We start from the raw sequence: 22119 nt of genomic DNA, 5'->3' as shown, positions 1-22119 counted from the left end.
TTGCTCACTGCTCCGGCAGCCTTGCTCCGCTCTGACCCTTTTGCTCACTGCTCCGGCAGCCTTGCTCCGCTCTGACTCCTTGCTCACTGCTCCGGCAGTCTCGCTCAGCTCTGACCCTTTGCTCACCGCTCCAGGCGGTCTCGTCCTGCTCTGCTCTCGCTCACCGCTTCTGGCGGTCTCGTCCTGCTCTGCTCTCGCTCACCGCTCCGGGCGGTCTCATCCTGCTCTGCTCTCGCTCACCGCTCCGGGCGGTCTCGTCCTGCTCTGCTCTCGCTCACCGCTCTGGGCGGTCTCGTCCTGCTCTGCTCTCGCTCACCGCTCTGGGCGGTCTCGTCCTGCTCTGCTCTCGCTCACCGCTCCGGGCGGTCTCGTCCTGCTCTGCTCTCGCTCACCGCTCCGGGCGGTCTCGTCCTGCTCTGCTCTCGCTCACCGCTCCGGGCGGTCTCGTCCTGCTCTGCTCTCGCTCACCGCTCCGGGCGGTCTCGTCCTGCTCTGCTCTCGCTCACCGCTCTGGGCGGTCTCGTCCTGCTCTGCTCTCGCTCACCGCTTCGGGCGGTCTCGTCCTGCTCTGCTCTCGCTCACCGCTCCGGGCGGTCTCGTCCTGCTCTGCTCTCGCTCACTGCTCCGGGCGGCCTCACTCTGCTGTGTTTGTCCGCCACATCTGTGGTTCTGTTCCAGAGTCCCAGTGTGTACTGGGTCCTATCCCGCCTGTGTTCCTACCTGCTAGTGCCTTCCTGTCTGCACTCTAGCCGTGCTTGCCTGTACCCCCTGCCTGCATACCCGCCTGCCTGCATACCAGTCGTGCCTGCTTACTCCCACCAGTCTGTGGGCCAGCCTAACCAGTCTGTTCCTGTATTCCCCTGTGTGGGTCAACAGCCGTGTCCGGGGTCTGTCCTGGAGTAGCACCTGGTCCCTCTGCTCGGTTCCTCCTTGGTGCACTGGCGTCGTATGCCGTCGTGCGACCCTGGTCGGATCGGGTGAATACCTAGTTACGCCCCTCCAGGCATTCACTCTCCGGCACGGTCCAGTGGAATCACACGCACACGTCGCTCAGCCCGGGCGTGTGCATTACAGCATGCTCAGGCCATGGTTCCCGTTGAGCCCCACGGCCTTCGCTCTCTGAGACGTTTTCCAGTGAATACGTGCATTAAAAATAAATAAAAAATTTTTTTTCTTTAGCTGAGTTCCAGGCGAAGTTCGCACCCGTCCAGATGGATCTTTCTGCACTCGTTCCTGCGGATCCACCACGGTGCTTTGGGGATCCAAAACAAAGTCGTGCATTTGTGGAGCAATGCATGCTACACTTCAAGGCCTACCCTCTCTATTTTCCTTCCGATTGGGCTAAAGTGGCCTTTATGATTGACTACCTAGCGGGTGATGCCTTGAAATGGGTCACTCCCCTATGGGAAGCATGGGATCCTGTCGTCCTTGACCTGCAAGCCTTCCTGGTGGCCTTTTGTATGGTCTTCGAGGACCCTAACCCTGAAGCCCCTGCTGAAGCTTCGCTTCCCAATATCCCGGAGCAGCCCCGACGGGTAATGTGTGTGGGTAGCGCACTAGTCCTCCTGCCCGAAGAGACTACTGCCCATCCAGACTCCACACAGGATGACTACGCTCTCCGGAATACTTCTCACAACCTCAAGAGGCAGTCCAGGCGTGCTAGACGTAGAGACAAGCTGTCACGCCAGGGTCTGTCCTCCCTGAGACCTCCTGACCCTAACCTTGAAGTCCCTACTGAAGCTTCATCTCCCTGTATCCCGGAGAAGCCCCAACGGGTAATGTGCGTGGGTAGTGCACCAGTTCTCCTGCCCGAAGAGACTACTGCCCATCCAGACTCCACACAGGAGAACTTCCTGCACCCGGCATCAGGTGCTTCACCCACTTTAACCAGTGTGCATGTCCAAGGATGCTCCGAAGCTGTGATTACCCCCGAGTCTGTGCACCTCTACTACTTGGCGGAGGACCCCCTGTTGCCTCCTGAATCCTCCGGGATACCACTCGATGACAAATGGAGAGAGACTTCTCTACACCCGGTACTCGATACTTTGTCCGCTCCGTCTTGTGAGCCTGACAATGGGTACCCCAAAGTGGTAGTTACCCCCGAGTCTCTACACCCCTTCGACCAGGCGGAGGACCTCCAGTTGTCTCCAGAACCCTTCGGGGTGCTACCTGGTAGCGAAAGGACAGAGACTCTCCTATACTCTGTACCTGATACCTCGCTCGCTTCGTCCAGTGAGTCCAACCTAGTGTACTCCGAAGCAGAGGTTACCCATGAGTCTCTACACCCCTCTGACCAGGCAGAGGACCTCCAGTTGTCTCCAGAACCCTTCGGGATGCCACCTGGTGGTGAATGGACAGAGACTTTCCAATACTCGGTACCCGATACCTCGCCTGCTTCGTCCAGTGAGTCCGACCTAGTGTACTCTGAAGCAGATGTTTTCTCCGAGCCTCTGCACTCTTCTGACCCGGCGGAGGACCTCCAGTTGTTTCCTGAATCCTCCGGGGTACCACCAGATAACAAAGAGACAGTGACTTTTCCTCATCCTGTACCTGATAACCCGTCTATTTCTTCCTGTGAGTTTGACAAGATGTACCTCGAAGCAGAGATTACCCCCAAGTCTCTGCTCCCCTCCAACCCGGGGGAGGGCTTCCAGTTGTCTCCTGTACCCTCTGGGGTGCCACCTGAAAATATGTGGAGAGAGACTTCCTTGTGTGCTGTTCCTGGTACTCCACCCATTTCGTCTGTTGCTGAGGATGGCTGGATAGGAGGTAGCATCCTAGCTAACCAGATGAGACCAGTTTTTCCTGTGGACAGTGGAAGTGATCTCCTTGAAGTGAAGGATTGGCCCTCGAATTCCCTGTGGAAAATTCTGGCAGGCCTGAAGAAGAGGGGGTGTAAGGGGGGAGGTACTGTAACATACCTGGCGGCGTCCTTGCTTAGTGGTCCATCTCTCACTGTGCAAGAGCGCGCACTTGATCTCCAGTCCAGAATGTCTCTCTGGCTTCCCTCCATGCTGTCTGTTTGTGTCTGTTTCTGCTGCTTAAGGGCGGCGCCCGATCACTTCCTGTTTCTTGTACCTGCTGTGGGCACACCCCTTGTGCGTCCTCAGCCTATTGCTGTCTGTCTCCTGGTATTTAAACCAGCTGCTCCAATTAACCCATGCCTGAGCATTGTGTTTCATTCAGTGTGTGCTTTCACGCTGAAGGTGCCAGGTCCCGTTCTGTGTTCTCTTGTCTGCCTATCCTGGAGGCTGTATTTCCAGGCCTGTCTGAACACGCTCCTCGCCTGTTCCTCCCGCCTTCTAGGAGCCGATTACCTAGACTCGCTCCTGTATCTTGTCTGTCCTGTCTGAACACGCTCCTTGCCTGTTCGTTCCGCCTCTCTGGGGGCCGTATTCCCAGACCCGCTCCTGTATCCCGCTGCAGTGTCGGTCTCCTCCGTACACTCAGTTCCAGTCTGAACTCTCTCCTATCTTTTACCTGTTTTTTCTGTATGTCCGTTCCTTTCCTTTTTCTGCAGAGTCTGAACTCGTACCTAACTCCTGCTTGTTGTCTCTGTACTCCCGTTTGTGAGTTTGTGGTCCACTCGCTACTTCACTGCAAGTACCCTGTGGGTATCTGGCTCTGCCTTTCCCTTCCTGTCTGTTCCGTGTGAACTGAGCCCTGTCCCCCCTGCTCTGCCTTGCTCACCGCTCTGGCGGTTCTAGCCTGCTCTGCCTTGCTCACTGCTCGGCAGCCTTGCTCCGCTCTGACCCTTTTGCTCACTGCTCCGGCAGCCTTGCTCCGCTCTGACCCTTTTGCTCGCTGCTCCGGCAGCCTTGCTCCTCTCTGACTCCTTGCTCACTGCTCCGGCAGTCTCGCTCAGCTCTGACCCTTTGCTCACCGCTCCAGGCGGCCTCGTCCTGCTCTGCTCTCGCTCACCGCTCCAGGCGGCCTCGTCCTGCTCTGCTCTCGCTCACCGCTCCAGGCGGCCTCGTCCTGCTCTGCTCTCGCTCACCGCTCCAGGAGGCCTCGTCCTGCTCTGCTCTCGCTCACCGCTCCAGGCGGTCTCGTCCTGCCCTGCTCTTGCTCACCGCTCCGGGCAGTCTCGTCCTGCCCTGCTCTCGCTCACCTCTCTGGGCGGCCTCACTCTGCTGTGTTTGTCCGCCACATCTGTGGTTCTGTTCCAGAGTCCCAGTGTGTACTGGGTCCTATCCCACCTGTGTTCCTACCTGCTAGTGCCTTCCTGTCTGCACTCTAGCCGTGCTTGCCTGTACCCCCCTGCCTGCATACCCGCCTGCCTGCATACCAGTCGTGCCTGCCTATTCCCACCAGTCTGTGTGCCAGCCTAACCAGTCTGTTCCTGTATTCCCCTGTGTGGGTCAACAGCCGTGTCCGGGGTCTGTCCTGGAGTAGCACCTGGTCCCTCTGCTCGGTTCCTCCTTGGTGCACTGGCGTCGTATGCCGTCGTGCGACCCTGGTCGGATCGGGTGAATACCTAGTTACGCCCCTCCAGGCATTCACTCTCCGGCACGGTCCAGTGGAATCACACGCACATGCCGCTCAGCCCGGGCGTGTGCATTACAAATACTATCATGTAGTCATGTTCATATGGACCGGTCTGTAACACTATCATGTAGTCATGTTCATATGGACCGGTCTGTAATACTATCATGTAGTCACATCCATATAGACCGGTCTGTAATACTATCATGTAGTCACATCCATATGGACCGGTCTGTAATACTATCATGTAGTCACATCCATATGGACCGGTCTGTAATACTATCATGTAGTCACATCCATATGGACCGGTCTGTAATACTATCATGTAGTCACATCCATATGGACCGGTCTGTAATACTAACATGTAGTCACATCCATATGGACCGGTCTGTATTACTATCATATAGTCACATCCATATGGACCAGTCTGTAATACTATCATGTAGTCACATCCATATGGACCGATCTGTAATACTATCATGTAGTCACAGAGTCATATGGGCCGGTCTGTAATACTATCATGTTGTCATGTTCATATGGACCGGTCTGTAATACTATCATGTTGTCATGTTCATATGGACCGGTCTGTAATACTATCATGTTGTCATGTTCATATGGACCGGTCTGTAATACTATCATGTTGTCATGTTCATATGGACCAGTCTGTAATACTATCATGTAGTCACATCCATATGGACCGGTCTGTAATACTATCATGTAGTCACATCCATATGGAGCGATCTGTAATACTATCATGTAGTCACAGAGTCATATGGGCCGGTCTGTAATACTATCATGTAGTCACATCCATATGGACCAGTCTGTAATACTATCATGTAGTCACATCCATATGGACCGATCTGTAATACTATCATGTTGTCATGTTCATACGGACCAGTCTGTAATACTATCATGTTGTCATGTTCATATGGGCCGGTCTGTAATACTATCATGTTGTCATGTTCATACGGACCAGTCTGTAATACTAGCATGTAGTCACATCCACATGGACCGGTCTGTAATACTATCATGTTGTCATGTTCTTATGGACCGGTCTGTAATACTATCATGTTGTCATGTTCATATGGGCCGGTCTGTAATACTATCATGTTGTCATGTTCATATGGACCGGTCTGTAATACTATCATGTTGTCATGTTCATACGGAAGAGTCTGTAATACTATCATGTCGTCACAGTCATATGGACCGGTCTGTAATACTAGCATGACGTCACATCCATATGGACCGGTCTGTAATACTTTCATGTAGTCACATCCATATGGACCGGTCTGTAATACTATCATGTAGTCACATCCATATGGACCGGACTGTAATACTATCATGTAGTCACATCCATATGGACCGGTCTGTAATACTATCATGTAGTCATGTTCATATGGACCGGTCTGTAATACTATCATGTAGTCACATCCATATGGACTGGTCTGTAATACTATCATGTAGTCACAGTCATAGGGACTGGTCTGTAATACTATCATGTAGTCATGTTCATATAGACCTGTCCGTAATACTATCATGATGTCATGTTCATATGGACCGGTCTGTAATACTATCATGTAGTCATATCCATATGGACCAGTCTGTAATACTATCATGTAGTCACAGTCATATGGACCAGTCTGTAATACTATCATGTTATCATGTTCATATGGTCCGGTCTGTAATACTAACATGTAGTCACGTTCATATGGACTGGTCTGTGATAATATCATGTAGTCACATCCATATGGACAGGTCTGTAATACTATCATGTAGTCATGTTCATATGGACCGGTCTGTAATACTATCATGTAGTCATGTTCATATGGACCAGTCTGTAATACTATCATGTAGTCACATCCATATGGACCGGTCTGTAATACTAACATGTAGTCACATCCATATGGACCGGTCTGTAATACTATCATGTAGTCACATCCATATGGACCGGTCTGTAATACTATCATGTAGTCACATCCATATGGACCAGTCTGTAATACTATCATGTAGTCACATCCATATGGACCAGTCTGTAATACTATCATGTAGTCACATCCATATGGACCGGTCTGTAATACTATCATGTTGTCACAGTAATATGGACCGGTCTGTAATACTAGCATGTAGTCTCATCCATATGGACTGGTCTGTAATACTATCATGTAGTCACAGTCATATGGACCGGTCTGTAATACTATCATGTAGTCACATCCATATGGACCGGTCTGTAATACTATCATGTAGTCATGTTCATATGGACCGGTCTATAATACTATCATGTAGTCACGTCCATATGGACCGGTCTGTAATACTATCATGTAGTCACGTCCATATGGACCGGTCTGTAATACTATCATGTAGTCACATCCATATGGACCGATCTGTAATACTATCATGTAGTCACATCCATATGGACTGGTCTGTAATGCTATCATGTAGTCAACAGTCATAGGGACTGGTCTGTAATACTATCATGTAGTCATATTCATATAGACCTGTTCTTAATACTATCATGTTGTCATGTTCATATGGACCGGTCTGTAATACTATCATGTAGTCACATCCATATGGACCAGTCTGTAATACTATCATGTAGTCACAGTCATATGGACCAGTCTGTAATACTATCATGTTCATATGGACCGGTCTGTAATACTAACATGTAGTCATGTTCATATGGACTGGTCTGTGATAATATTATGTAGTCACATCCATATGGACAGGTCTGTAATACTATCATGTAGTCATGTTCATATGGACCGGTCTGTAATACTATCATGTAGTCATGTTCATATGGACCAGTCTGTAATACTATCATGTAGTCACATCCATATGAACCAGTCTGTGCTTTGGGCGTGCGCTCCCTCCCTCTTAAAAGGGCCACGCACACCATCCTAAATAGTCCCCGGCCAATGGCAGGAGGACTGCCCTTATATAAGGCACCTCCTCCAAAATGGAGGTGCCTATGCAAGATTGTTGTTTGTGTGCTAACACTCTCCTCAGTCCTCAGGTTCCAGTTCCTGCCAGGCTGTCTATCAGCCGTGCCTGCCAGCCTGTCTATCAGCCGTGCCTGCCAGCCTGTCTATCAGCCGTGCCTGCCAGCCTGTCTATCAGCCGTGCCCGCCAGCCTATCAGCCTTGCCCGCCAGCCTGTCTATCATCCGTGCCCGCCAGTCTGCCTGGCTATCGGCCGTGCCCGCCTGCTTGTCTACCAGCCGTGCTCATCTGCTGTTCCTGTCGGCCTCGGACATCAGTCCCGTGGGAGTCGCCTGCTCTCACACAAGGTCGGTCCCAGAGTGGCACCTGGTTCACCTTCCCGGTCCCTCCTTGGTTCACAGAGTCGACTAAGCCGCCATGTGGCAAGGGTCGGTCAAGGTAGGCACTTAGTTACACCCCTCTGGTCACAGCACAGAGGTTCCACCACCCGGATCCGTAACAGTTTGCACAGGCCATGGAATCCGGTGGCTCCGAGGCTCCTTCGCTCTCAGACCTGTACCAAGAGGTCTCTCGCCAGAGATTCCAACAGGATACTATCCTGTCCTATTTGCGGACAGTCAACTCCCGCCTGGACGCGCTGTCCACCCCGACTGGTTCTGCCTCTAACCAAGCGGCAGCCGCTCCGGCGGCACCTCAACCCAGTGGCGCTGTGGCATCCGGCTTAGGACCCCGGCTTTCTGCGCCTCCATGTTTTGGTGATGACCCTGCTCTATGTCGGGGCTTCATAAATCAGTGCACGCTGCACTTTGAGCTCCTGGCACACCAGTTCACCTCCGACCGGGCCAAGGTGGCATTCATCATGTCTCACCTCACTGGAGAGGCATTGGCGTTGCTTAACCCTCTGTGGGTAGAGGGGATCCTCTGGTGTCCGATCTCCAGGCCTTCTTTGCGGCTTTCCGGAAGGTGTTCGATGAGCCTGGACGAAAATCTCTTCTCTTCTCCGACTCTGCCAAGGGAGTCTCTCTGTGGGACAGTATGCCGTGCGTTTCCGCACCTTCGCATCTGAACTTGCCTGGAACAATGAGGCTCTGGTGTCCACCTTTTGGGAGGGCCTTTCCGGACGGATCAAGGATGAGCTAGCAGGTCGTGACATACCTCCCTCTCTGGACAACCTGGTGTCATTAGCTACACGGATCGACATCCGTTTTCAGGAGCGTTCTAAGGAGGCGACCTGTGAGAGAAGACTCCTGCGCCTCGCACCAACCTTCCAAAGGCCAGTCTCGCAACCAGCATCCCCTCCGGTGTGTTCTCCAGAGTCTATGCAAATAGACCAAGTTAAGATGGTGAAGTCTCGCCAGGAGGTCCGCCGCACCGAGGGGAGTTGCTTCTACTGTGGCAGTACAGAGCATCTTATCCACTCCTGTCCGGTGAGACCGGGAAACTTCAGTGTCTAGGAATGCTAAGAGAGGTTGTCCTAAGCAAAAGTTCTTCCTTTCCGCCCTTGACTCTGTCTGTTTCGGTTACCAGTGGTGAGATCCACTTCTTCGAGACTGCCTATCTGGATTCTGGAGTCACTGGGAACCTCATTCAACAGGCCGTTGTGGAGTGATATCAGATTCCTACCATACGTCTGGCTGATCCTTTAGCGGTTTTGTCTGTGGATGGAAAGCTTCTCTCTGAGACCATCTTGTTTGTCACTGAGCCTGTAACTCTTCAGGTGTGAATGCCACATTTGGAGAGGATCTCCTTTTACGTACTGTCCGGTCTCTCTCATCCCCTTTTGCTTGGCCTGCCTTTGTTACACAGACATGAGCCCGTCCTGAATTGGAGCTCGAGTGAGGTGCTCCGTTGGGGTCAGGAGTGTCATAAGTCCTGTCTGGTTCCGGTTCGTCCTGCTCGACCTCCGTCTACTCCAGCTAACCTACCTGGCCTGCCGGCACCCTACTGGTCATATGCGGACGTCTTTGATAAAAAGGAGGCAGAGACACTACCACCTCATAGGCCGTATGATTGCCCGATCGACCTAATACCTGGTGATTCACCTCCTCGATGGCAAATCTACCCCTTGTTGCTGGCCGAGACCCGTGCTCTGTCTGAGTACATAGAAGAGAATCTTGCTAGGGGATTTATCCAGAAATCCACCTCTCCGGCTTGAGCAGGATTCTTCTTTGTCAAAAAGAAAGATGTCTCTCTTCGTCCATGTATCGACTATAGGGGCCTAAACCAGATTACCATCAAAAATAAGTACCCCCTGCCTCTCATCTCGGAGCTGTTTGACCTCCTAAAAGGCACGAAGATTTTCACTAAGCTCAATCTTCGTGGGGCGTACAATCTGGTCCGGATTCGCCAGGGAGATGCGTGGAAGACGGCATTCAACACTCGTGATGGTTACTACGAGTACCGCATGATGCCCTTCGGTCTCTGTAATGCTCCAGCCGTCTTCCAGGAGTTAGTGAACGACATCTTCCGAGATCTCCTGTATTCCTGCGTGGTGGCGTACCTGGACGATATCTTGGTGTTCTCCCCTGATCTGCCCTCTCACCGGAGGGATGTTCGTCAGGTACTGCTGAGGCTCCGGAAGAATCGCCTGTATGTCAAGTATGAGAAATGCCTCTTTGAGCAGACCTCCCTACCATTTTTGGGGTATATCATCTCTGAGACCGGACTGCAGATGGATCCCGAGAAGGTGTCTGCTGTCTTAAAGTGGGTCCGACCTGAGGGGTTGAAGGCTATTCAGGGGTTTCTTGGATTCGCTAACTATTACCGCCTCTTCATTCCTCATTTCTCCTCCCGAACAGCTCCCATCTCTGCTCTCACTCGTAAAGGACCAAATCCCAGGGAGTGGACTTCCGAGGCGGAAAGTGCCTTTGTCTCTCTTAAACAAGCCTTCTCTTCCGCTCCAGTGCTACATCGTCCAGATTGCAATAAACAGCTCTTTCTGGAGGTTGATGCCTCTTCCTCCGGGGCCGGAGCAGTGCTCACCCAGAAATCCTCGTCCGGGCAAATGCTGACCTGCGGCTTCTTCTCCAAACTCTTTTCTCCGTCCGAGAGCTATTACTCCATAGGAGATCGAAAATTTGCTGGCCATCAAATTAGCGCTGGAGGAGTGGCGCTACTTGATTAAGGGGGCTCTGCACTCGGTGGTAATCTACACTGACCATAAAAACCTCGCTTACTTGCAGACCGCCCAAAGACTAAATACGCATCTGGCCAGATGGTCTTTGTTCTTTGCTCGCTTCAGTTTCACTCTCCATTATCACCCGGCAGACAAGAATATTAAAGCTGACTCTCTATCCTGCGCTTTCATGTCTACCGACCAAGAGGAGGAGCCTCTACACATCATTGACCCCTCCAAAATAATGACTGTTGCTCCGTTTGACCTGTCTCATCAACCTCCTGGTAAGACCTTTGTAGCGGCTCAGGATCGGAAGAGGGTCTTACTCTGGGGTCATTCGTCCAAACTGGCTGGTCATGCAGGCCAGAGGAAGACGCTTCTGCTCATTGCCTGACATTATTGGTGGCCCACTCTGCTCAAGGATGTTGTGGATTTTGCCGCAACTTGTTCCTCCTGTGCCTGTAACAAGATACCTAGGCACCTTCCAGCTGGTCATCTTCTTCCTCTCCCCGTGCCTTCTGCTCGTTAGCAACACATTACTATGGACTTTATCACTGATCTTCCGGTATCTGCCAGTTCTACCGTCAAATGGGTGGTTGCTGACTGCTTCTCCAAGATGGCTTACTTCATTCCTTTGCCTGGTCTTCCGTCCGCACCTGTGCTGGCTAAGGACTTCATCCATCACATCTTTCGTCTCCACGGCTTACCCCTCCACATTTTCTCGGACAGAGGAGTTCAGTTCACTTCTAGCTTCTGGAGAGCCACGTGCAAGCTGCTGGATGTCACTTTGGACTTTTCTTTGGCCTATCATCCTCAGTCCAATGGTCAGGTGGAACGTATTAATCAGATCCTTACCAGTTTACTTCGGCACTTTGTCAACGCTCACCATAGCGGTTGTGTAGAATCTCTGCCTTGGGACGAGTTTTCTTATAACAACCATGTGAGTGAGTCCTCTGCTAAGTCTCCATTCTTTGTGGTTTACGGTCGACACCCCCGAATTTCGTTTCCTGTCTCTTCCTCAGTGGACAATCCTGCCGTGGAGTCTCTCATCAGTAACTTTTCGGTGATTTCCTAAGACACTAGATCTGCGCTTCTTCAGTCCTCCAAGCTGATGAAGAAGCATGCTGATAAGAGACGTCTGGATCCGCCTCTGTTTCATCCGGGAGACAAGGCCTGGCTTTCCTCCAAATATGTCCGTCTCAAGATACCATCTTACAAGTTGGGCCTGCGGTTCATCTGTCCTTTCGAGATTTTGTACCAAATTAATCCAGTGGCGTACAAGCTGAAACTCTCTGCCTCCTTACGGATTCCCAATTCCTTTCATGTGTCTCTCCTCAAGCCTGTTGTCCTTAATCCTTTCTCTGACGATCCAGGTACCACTCCAGCTCCAGTCTCTGCTGAGGACATCTTTGAGGTAGAGAATATTTTGGCCATCGAGAGGGTAAGAGGAAAGACTTTCTTTCTTGTGGATTGGAAGGGGTTTGGTCCTGAGGAGAGGTCTTGGGAGCCCAGGGAGAACATTCATGCCCCTTGTTTTCTAGAAAAATTTGTTGTGGGCCTAAAGAAGAGGGGGCGTAAAGGGGGGGGGGGTACTGTAGCGTCGGCATCTCTGCCTCCTGCCGGGCCGAGACGCCGATCCCCTCACGGCCACGGTCTCGGTTCGGCGTCCTCCGGCTCCCCTCCTGCGTCTGCCCGGGGTGCGCGCACCGCACTGTGCTTAGGGCGTGCGCTCCCTCCCTCTTAGAGGGGCCGCGCGCACCATCCTAAAGAGTCCCCGGCCAATGGCCGAAGGACTGCCCTTACATAAGGCACCTCCTCCAAAATGGAGGTGCCTGTGCAAGATTGTTGTTTCTGTGCTAACACTCTCCTCAGTCCTCAGGTTCCAGTACCCACCAGCCTGTCTATCAGGCGTGCCCGCCCGCCTGCCTGTCTATCAGCCGTGCCCACCAGCCTATCAGCCGTGCCTGCCAGCCTGTCTATGAGCCGTGCCCGCCAGCCTGTCTATCAGCCGTGCCCGCCTGCCTATCTATCTGCCGTGCCCGCCTGCTTGTCTACCCGCCGTGCTCATCTGCTGTTCCTGTCGGCCTCGGTCATCAGTCCCATGGGAGTCGCTTGCTCTCACACAAGGTCGCTCCCAGAGTGTTCCTGGTTCACCTTCCCAGTTCCTCCTTGGTTCACGAAGTGAACTAAGCGGCCGTGTGGCCAGGGTCGGTCCGGGTAGGCACTTAGTTACGCCCCTCGGGTCCCTTCTTGTATCACAGCACAGAGGTTCCACCACCCGAATCCGTAACAACTATCATGTAGTCATGTTCATATGGACCGGTCTGTAATACTATCATGTAGTCATAGTCATATGTACTGGTCTGTAATACTATCGTGTAGTCACAGAGTCATATAGACTGGTCTGTAATACTATCGTGTAGTCACAGAGTCATATAGACTGGTCTGTAATACTATCGTGTAGTCACAGAGTCATATAGACTGGTCTGTAATACTATCGTGTAGTCACAGAGTCATATAGACTGGTCTGTAATACTATCGTGTAGTCACAGAGTCATATAGACTGGTCTGTAATACTATCATGTAGTCACAGTCATGTGGACTCATCTGCAATACTGTAATGTACAGTGCAGAGGACTATGGGGGTGCATTATACTGTATGGAGGACCATGGGGGGTGCCTTATACTGTATGGAGGATTATGGGGGTGCATTATAGTGTATGGAGGACCATGGGGAGGGTATTTTATTATATGGAGGACCATGGGGAGTGCATTATATTCTATGGAGAACCATTGGGGGTGCATTATATTCTATGGAGGACCATGGAGAGTGCATTATACTGTATGGAGGACTATGTGGGTGCATTATATTGTGTGGAGGACCATTGGGGTGCATTATACTGTGTGGAGGACCATGGAGGTGCATTATACTGTATGGAGGATCATGGGGGGTGCATTATAATGTATAGAGGACCATGGGGGTGCTTATGCTGCCTGCAGGACCATGGGGGTGCATTATACTGTATGGAAGACCATGGAGGGAGTGCATTATATTGTATAGAGGACCATGGGGGGTGCCTTATACTGTATGGAGGAATATGGGGGAGCATTATACTGTGTGGAGAACCATGGGGAGGGTATTTTATTATACATACCGATAACCATATGGGCTGGACTGTAATAATAAACTATAAACACAGTTACAGTACTCAGCGTAAATGAGTACACCCCTTTGAAAAGACAGATTTTAACCACTTTCTGACATGGTCAGTAATAGTACGCCGTACTGACCTGGGCCATTTGGACCACGGACATATTATTACTGGCCGGCGATCAGGCCCGCACACAGGTTGTGTGGGCGCGATCGCCGCCGGGTGTCAGCTAATTCTCACAGCTGACACCCAGTACTATGTGCAAGGATGAACATTAACCCCTGAAATGCTGTGATCAAAGTCGATCACAGCATTCCGGGAGCAAAGGGAGGTAAGCGCTGCTTGCTTACCTCCTCTCCGGCGTCCCGCGCTGTCTGTGCCAAGTCCCGGTGGTTGTCATGGTGACACGATGTAGTCATGACGACATCCGGGTCACCAGACAGCAGGAAGTTACTTTGATCATGCGCAGTGTGCGATCAAAGTAACTTCTGCCTGTGCAGGGCTGACAGACTGTATAGCATAGAGATGCTGCTGCATACAACCTGGAATTTCACTGGAGTTTTTTAGGGTTTGCACAAGTTCATGTTAAGAACATGCCTACAACTGTTAACATTTGGTTTTCTTTTTATTGTGAAGCAAACAACAAATAGGACAAAATAACTGAAAACTTCAGTGTGCATAACTATTCACCCCCTTAAAGTCAGTGCTTTGTAGAGCCTCCTTTTGCAGTAATTATAACTGCAAGTCGCTTTGGATAAGTCTCTTATGAGTTTTCCACAACTTGCCACTGGGATTTTTGCCCATTCCTCAAAGCAAAACTGCTCCAGCTCTTTCAAGTTAGATGGTTTCCTCTGGTGAACAGCAATCTTCAAGTCTGAGCACAGAAAAGGTGTGTATAGACTGACAGACCACGTGACACTTAGATTGCACACAGGGGGCTTCCTTTCACTAAGCAATTGACTTGTGAAGCTAATTGCTTGCACCAGAAATGAGACTGAAGCAGCGGGTGAACAGGGAGAGGTCAATATTTGTTTTTTTTTTTCTGTATAGAGCATTATATGGGGCCCATTATATTGTATGAAGCAATATAGGGGGCCCATTATACAGAATGGAGCACTATATGAGGCCCATTATACTGTTTGGAGCACTATATGGGGCCCATTATACGGTTTGGAGCACTATGTGGGGCCAGTTATACTGTATGAGGCACTATGTGGTGCCCAGTTATACTGTATGAGGCACTATGTGGTGCCCAGTTATACTGTATGAGGCACTATGTGGTGCCCAGTTATACTGTATGAGGCACTATGTGGTGCCCATAATACTGTGTGAAGGACTATGTTGTGCCCATAATACTGTATGGAAGGCTACAGTAGCATGTAAAAGTTTGGGAACCTCTGATAAAAATTACTGTTATTGTGAACCGTTAAAGGGGTTTTCCAAAAAACAAAAGTTGATTTTAATCAAGGGAGGAAGCCAAAGAGTATACTGACATTACAGCATAGAGATCACAGGTGATTCTTTCTTTGAAGTAAAACATTTTCCTGCCTGTTTTTAAACAATGTTTTACTTCAAAGAAAGAATCCGCTGTGATCCCCTGCTGTAATGTCTGAATCCTCTTTTGTGTCCTCCCCTGCCCAGGAGATGTGGTATGATCAGACCATGTTCCTGTACGGTCAGACACTGCCATTACACAGTACACAGCAGGGGCACATATATAAGATTATCTCAGCACAGGAACATTTTATTTAAACACATCCAATTGTGGAACTTATTATTATTCCAAGATATACTGATTAAAATCAACTTTTGTTCATGGGAAAACCCCTTTAACCCCTTAACAACATCTGACGTACTAATACGCGTCTGTGCCCTGGGACTTAAGAGCCAGACCCGTATTAGTACGTCATGGCGATCACGCGCGCACACAGGCTGTGCGGGCGCGATCGCCGCCGGGTGTCAGCTGATTGTCACAGCTGACACCCGATACTATGTGCAGGGAGCGGCCCTGCACCGCTCCCAGCACATTAACCCCCGCGATGCTGCGATCGAAGTCGATCGCAGCATTGCGGGGGCAAGAGGAGGTGATCGCAGATACTCACCTCCTCTTCCGGCTTCCAGCGCTGTCTGCAAAGGCTTCCCGGGTGTTGCCATGACGACCCGATGTCGTCATGACAACATCCGGGTCACCAGGCAGCAGGAAGATTGTTTGGACATGCGCAGTGCATCTCCAAACAATCTTCTCCCCGTCCAGCGCTGACAGCCTGCATGACACAGGGATGGTGCTGCATTCCTGTGCCATGCAGGCGATCAGAGAAAAAAAAATGAAAGTCCCAGAGTGGGACAGAGTGAAAAAGTGTAAAAACACCCAGAAAGTGAAAAAAAAAAAAAAAAAAATTGCAAAAAAATAAAAAAAAATAATCCACCAAAAATAAAAATATAATGTACCCATCAATAAATATTATTATAAAAAAAAACAATAAAAGTACACATATTTGGTATCGCCGCGTCCTGAACAACCTGACCTATAAAACTGTCCCACTAGTTAACCCCTTCAGTGAACACGGTAAAAAAAAACAAAAAAAAACGAAGCAAAAAACAATGCTTTATCACCATACCGCCAAACAAAAAATGGAATAACACGCGATCAACAAAAAGACAAATATAAATAAAAATGGTACCGCTGAAAACGTCATCTCGTCCTGCAAAAAACAAGCCAACATACAGCTCGATCAGCCGAAAAATAAAAAAGTTATAGCTCTCAGAATAAAGCTATGCTAAAAAATATTTTTTTCTATAAAATTGCTTTTATTATGTAAAAGTGCAAAACATAGAAAACCGATATAAATGTGGTACCGCTGTAAATGTACTGACCCGAAGAATAAAGCTACCTTATCAATTTTACCACACGTGGAACAGAATAAAAAAAAACAAAAAAAACACAATTCCTGAATTGTTGGTTTTTGTTTATTCTGCCTCCCAAAAATCGGAATAGAAAGCGATCAAAAAATGTCACGTGCCTGAAAATGGCACCAATAACAACGTCAAGTCATCCCGCAAAAAACGAGCCGTCACATGACTGTCTGCCAAAATCTGGAAAAATTATAGCTCTCAAAATATGGCTATGCAAACACTAGATTTTACAAAAAATGCATCTTTTAGTGTGTGACAGCTGTCAGTCATAAAAAACCCATATGATTCTGGTACTGCTGTAATCACATCGACCCGAAGAATAAAGTCGTCTAATCACTTATACCGAACAAGGAACGGCGTCAAAAATAAACTCTTGGGTGAGGATTGGGCTAGGGTTAGGGCTGGGTTTGGGGTTAGGGTTGTGCTAGGGTTAGGGTTGTGCTACGGTTAGGGCTGGGGTTGGGGTTAGGGTTGGGGTTGGGGTTAGGGTTGGGGTTAGGGTTGTGATGGGGTTGGGATTTTTTTCAAAAGAAAAAAAGATGACGATATGGCGACTAGTGTTTAGCGCAAGTGCTCGCTACTTGAGTTTGCATCGGGTGCTCTGGTATGCATTGAGTATCGTGGGTATTTGAGTGACATGCTCGAGTCTCTGCCCCATAGGCTTCGTGGCCAAAAAAACTTTACAGGGATTGCCTGCCATGCACGAGCGATCCCCGCATATTTTTTTTTGGGTGTCTAATAACCGTGAAACATGCGGAGCAGGGACTCGAGCATGTCACTCGAGCACACGCTGTACATGATGCATACCTGAGTACACGATGCAAACTCAAGTAGTGAGCACTTGCGCTCAAGACTAATGACAACTTATTCAATATGATGACCTAATGTAAACAAATTCTGTGTCGTACCTCTGGGTTCAAAATGTTCACTATACACCTTAATAAAATCCTTGAGGGGTATAGTTTCCAAAATGGGGTCACTTGTGGGGGAGCTCCACTGTTTAGGCACATCAGGGGCTCTCCAAACGCAACATGGTGTCCGCTAACAATTTGAGCCGACAATTTGTTAGCGGATACCATGTTGCATTTGAAGAGTCCCTGTGTGCCCAAACATTAGAGCTCCCCCACAAGTGACCCCATTTTGGAAACTAGACCCCCCAAGGCACCTATCTAGATGCATAGTGAGCACTTGGAACCCCCAGGTGCTTCACAAATTGATTCATAAAAATGAAAAAGTGTTTTTTTTTTCACTTTTTCATTTTTATGAATCAATTTGTGAAGCACCTGGGGGTTCCAAGTGCTCACCATGCATCTAGATAGGTGCCTTGGGGGGTCTAGTTTCCAAAATGGGGTCACTTGTGGGAGAGCTCCAATGTTTGGGCACACAGGGGCTCTCCAAACGCAACATGGTGTCCGCTAACAATTTGAGCCGATTTTCCATTCAATTTGTTAGCGGATACCATGTTGCATTTAGAGAGTCCCTGTGTGCCCAAACATTGGAGCTCCCCCACAAGTGACCCCACTTTGGAAACTAGAACCCACAAGGCACCTATCTAGATGCATAGTGAGCACTTGGAACCCCTAGGTGCTTCACAAATTGATTCGTAAAAATTAAAAAGTGAAAAAAAAAACACTTTTTCATTTTTACGAATCAATTTGTGAAGCACCTGGGGGTTCCAAGTGCTCACTATGCATCTAGATAGGTGCCTTGGGGGGTCTAGTTTCCAAAATGGGGTCACTTGTGGGGGAGCTCCAATGTTTGGGCACACAGGGGCTCTCCAAACACAACATGGCATCCGCTAATTATTCAAGCAAATTTTACAATCAAAAAGTCAAATGGCGCTCCTTCCCTTCCAAGCCCTGCCGTGCGCCCAAACAGTGTTTTTTTCCCCACATATTGGGTATCTGCGTGCCCAGGGGAAATTGCACAACAAATTTTCTTGTTACCCCTGTGAAAATAAAAAAAATTGGGTCTAAAGTAACCTTTTTGTGAAAAAAGTTAAATGTTCATTTTTTTTCTTCCACATTCAAAAAATTCCTGTGAAGCACCTGAAGGGTTAATAAAGTTCTTGAATGTGGTTTTGAGCACCTTGAGGGGTGCAGTTTTTAGAATGGTGTCACTTTTGGGTATTTTCTGTTATAAAGACCTCTCAAAGTGACTTCAAATGTGATGTGGTCCCTAAAAAAATGGTTTTGTAAATTTTGTTGGAAAAATGAGAAATCGCTGGTCAACTTTTAACCCTTATAGCTCCCTAACAAAAAAAAATTTTGGTTCCAAAATTGTGCTGATGTAAAGTAGACATGTGGGAAATGTTATTTATTAACTCTTTTGTGTGACATATCTCTCGGATTTAAAGGCATAAAAATTCAAATTTTGAAAATTGCAAAATTTTCGCCAAATTTCCGTTTTTTTCACAAATAAACGCAAGTGATATCGAAGAAATTTTACCACAATCATGAAGTACAATATGTCACGAAAAAACATTCTCAGAATCAGGGGGATCCGTTGAAGCGTTCCAGAGTAATTACCTCATAAAGTGACAGTGGTCAGAGTTGTAAAAATTGGCCTGGTCATTAACGTGCAAACTACCCTCGGGGCTTAAGGGGTTAAACCAGTTGAAGGTGAAATGATCTCTAAAAGACCAAAAGTTAAAGATAACACATTTCCTTTGTATTTTAGGCAAAAATATATCTTTTACATTTTAAAAATTACAAAAAGGAAAATGGACCGATACAAAGGTTTGGGCACCCTACATGTTTAGTACCTAATGAATAACAACTAAACATAGCAGAAACACCCAAATGATTAATAAAAAATATATTTTATTACATCAAAAATATAAAACAGCTACTAAGCGGAGTAGTAAAATTGTATGTAAAAAAGGGGAAAACAGACAGGAAAAAAATCACGGATGCGTATCTAAAGTGGGTATCTTTTCTTGGTACATATTATACAAAAATATAGCAGCAAAGTGGATCAACAATAGAAACCATATAAAAACATGTAAGACTGGTGGTCATAAATAATATAGTGCCCTTAATAAATCTACTGATCTATGGGCTCCTGTAGTAAATAATAGACCAATAAACTGGCACATTGTACTTATATATCAAAACATACTAAAGGGTATACCACAATGTAGAACATATATAGTAGAAGGAAATACAATACCAAATCTCTCTGCCCCAATGCTCCAACCTACGTTTCGCCAGGTGGCTTTCTCAAGGAGTGATAAGGATGTAATAAAATATATTTTTTATTAATCATTTAGGTGTTTCTACTATGTTTTGTTGTTATTCTTGGCTGTTGAGCATAACACCCATATTTACCGATTTATTCTTTGGTGACCTGGATCATCTCTAGTGTTGTATAATTATTTTTAGTATCTAGTAGCACCTCCTTTTGAAAGTATCACAGCTTGTAAACACTTTTTGTAGTTAGACAAGAGTCTCTTCAATTCTTGTTTGAAAGATTTTCATCCATTCTTCCTTGGAAAATTCTTTCAGTTCTGTGAGATTCCTGGGTCGTCTTTCAATGCTATTTTGAGGTCTAGCCAAAGATTTTCAATGATGTTTAGATCAGGGGACTGTGAGGACCTTTCTAAAACCTTCAGCTTGCACCTTTTGAGGTAGGGTATTGTGGATTTTAACGTGTGTTTAGCATCATTATGCATTCGTAGAAGCCATCCTCTTTTCAACTTCAGCTTTTTTTACAGATTGTGTTATGTTTGCATCAAGAATTTGTTGAAATTTCATTGCAGCCATTCTTCCCTCTACCAGTAAAATGTTCCCTGTGCCATTGGCTGCAACACAACACCAAAGCATGATTTATCCATGCTTAATGGTTGGCGAGATGTTCTAATCTTTTCCTGAAATTTTGTGCCCTTTTTTTTCCACACATACCTTTGATCATTGTGGCCAAAGAGGCGTAGATGTTGTAGACGAGCTCCCAAGATCTCTCCTCAGGACTGAGACCCTTCCAATCGACCAGATAGAAAGTCCTCCCTTGAACCTTCTTGGAATCCAGGATGTCCTTCACCTCAAATACATCCCAAGAACCTTCAGGTGTGAAAAGAAAAGAAAGGGCGCATGTGTAGACTCACAGGGCTATTTGCTTAATTTAAAAAGTGCCAGTACACTCACCTGTGAAGGTTGTGTACGTCTACACAACCAAGATTAAGCGTGTAATTAATGAGGCTCCGGGTCACCTCTATTTGTAGTACCGTCCTGTCGGTGTTTGCCTCCGTGGTCCAGTATTCCTTTGGCGCTCCCTGAGACCGCTGCACCATTGTTTACTTGCAAGAACCTTCAGGAACAGAGGTAGAGGCATGAGTAAGAAGCTTGGAAAAGCGGTTCAGGACCACCGGTTTTAGGAGCGAGACGTGGAAGGAATTGGGGATCTGTAGGTTCACCGGGAGCTGGAAACTGTAGGTCACTGGGTTGACCTACCTGAGGACCTTGAATGGTCCAAAGTACCGAGGAACAAACTTATAAGAAGGCACTTTGAGGCAAATATTACGAGACGACAACCAAACTTTATCTCTGGGTTGGTAATGTGGCGGGGAACCTCTCTTCTTGTCTGCATGAGATTTCATCCTGGACATGTCCTTAAGGTGGGATGCCTGAGTCTGCTGCTCGATCTGGAAGAACTTGCCAAACAAGGAATCGGCTGCTGATACCCCAGAAGAAGCAGACATAGGAGAGGGCATTAGAGGATGCTGGAAGTATACAATAAAAAATAGGGATGCTCCAGAAGACTCCTCAACATGGTTGTGGTAGGAAAATTCTGGAGAAGAAAGAAGAATCCAGCTTCCGATCCAGTTCCATGTAAAATGTGGGTTTTCAAACCAAGTTTAAGAGTGCAGGGAGCGCTCGAAACGCGTCTGGCGATGAGACCCCGAAGTCCCACCCCTCACACCTTAGATTGTTGGTGTGCATTTGTTTTTCTTTTTGTCACATATTTTAACTTTTTGCTAATAAAGTAATTTGTTTTACACATACAGTACAGACCAAAAGTTTGGATACACCTTCTCATTTAAAGATTTTTCTGTATTTTCATGACTATGAAAATTGTACATTCACACTGAAGGCATCAAAACTATGAATTAACACATGTGGAATTATATACTTAACAAAAAAGTGTGAAACAACTGAAAATATGTCTTATATTCTAGGTTCTTCAAAGTAGCCACCTTTTGCTTTGATGACTGCTTTGCACACTCTTGGCATTCTCTTGATGAGCTTCAAGAGGTAGTCACCGGAAATGGTCTTCACTTCACAGGTGTGCCCTGTCAGGTTTAATAAGTGGGATTTCTTTCCTTATAAATGGGGTTGGGACGATCAGTTGTGTTGTGCAGAAGTCAGGTGGATACACAGCTGATAGTCTGACAGAATAGACTGTTAGAATTTGTATTAGGGCAAGAAAAAAACAGCTAAGTAAAGAAAAACGAGTGCCCATCATTACTTTAAGAAATGAAGGTCAGTCAGTCCGAAAAATTGGGAAAACTTTGAAAGTGTCC

General features: G+C 47.8%; 1 long non-coding RNA gene across 1 annotated transcript in view; it reads right to left on the bottom strand.

The window, feature by feature from the left end:
* The window catches only part of LOC141252870 (uncharacterized), a 31318-nt gene extending 9692 nt beyond the window's left edge, over window positions 1–21626 (bottom strand). Inside the window, exons 1-2 of the long non-coding RNA XR_012314138.1 lie at window positions 20744–21626; window positions 20504–20659 (exon numbers count right to left, since the gene is read on the bottom strand). This is a non-coding gene — a long non-coding RNA (uncharacterized lncRNA). The remainder of the gene's footprint in view (window positions 1–20503; window positions 20660–20743) is intronic.
* Window positions 21627–22119: the final 493 nt, after the last annotated feature.

This window comes from Phyllobates terribilis, unplaced genomic scaffold (genome assembly GCF_046119375.1).
Source record: "Phyllobates terribilis strain yellow unplaced genomic scaffold, ASM4611937v1 Scaffold_2__4_contigs__length_985480577, whole genome shotgun sequence".
NCBI classification, from domain to species: domain Eukaryota; kingdom Metazoa; phylum Chordata; class Amphibia; order Anura; family Dendrobatidae; genus Phyllobates; species Phyllobates terribilis.
The sequence above is the reverse complement of the archived record's forward strand: the minus strand, read 5'-3'. Positions and strand labels throughout refer to the sequence as shown.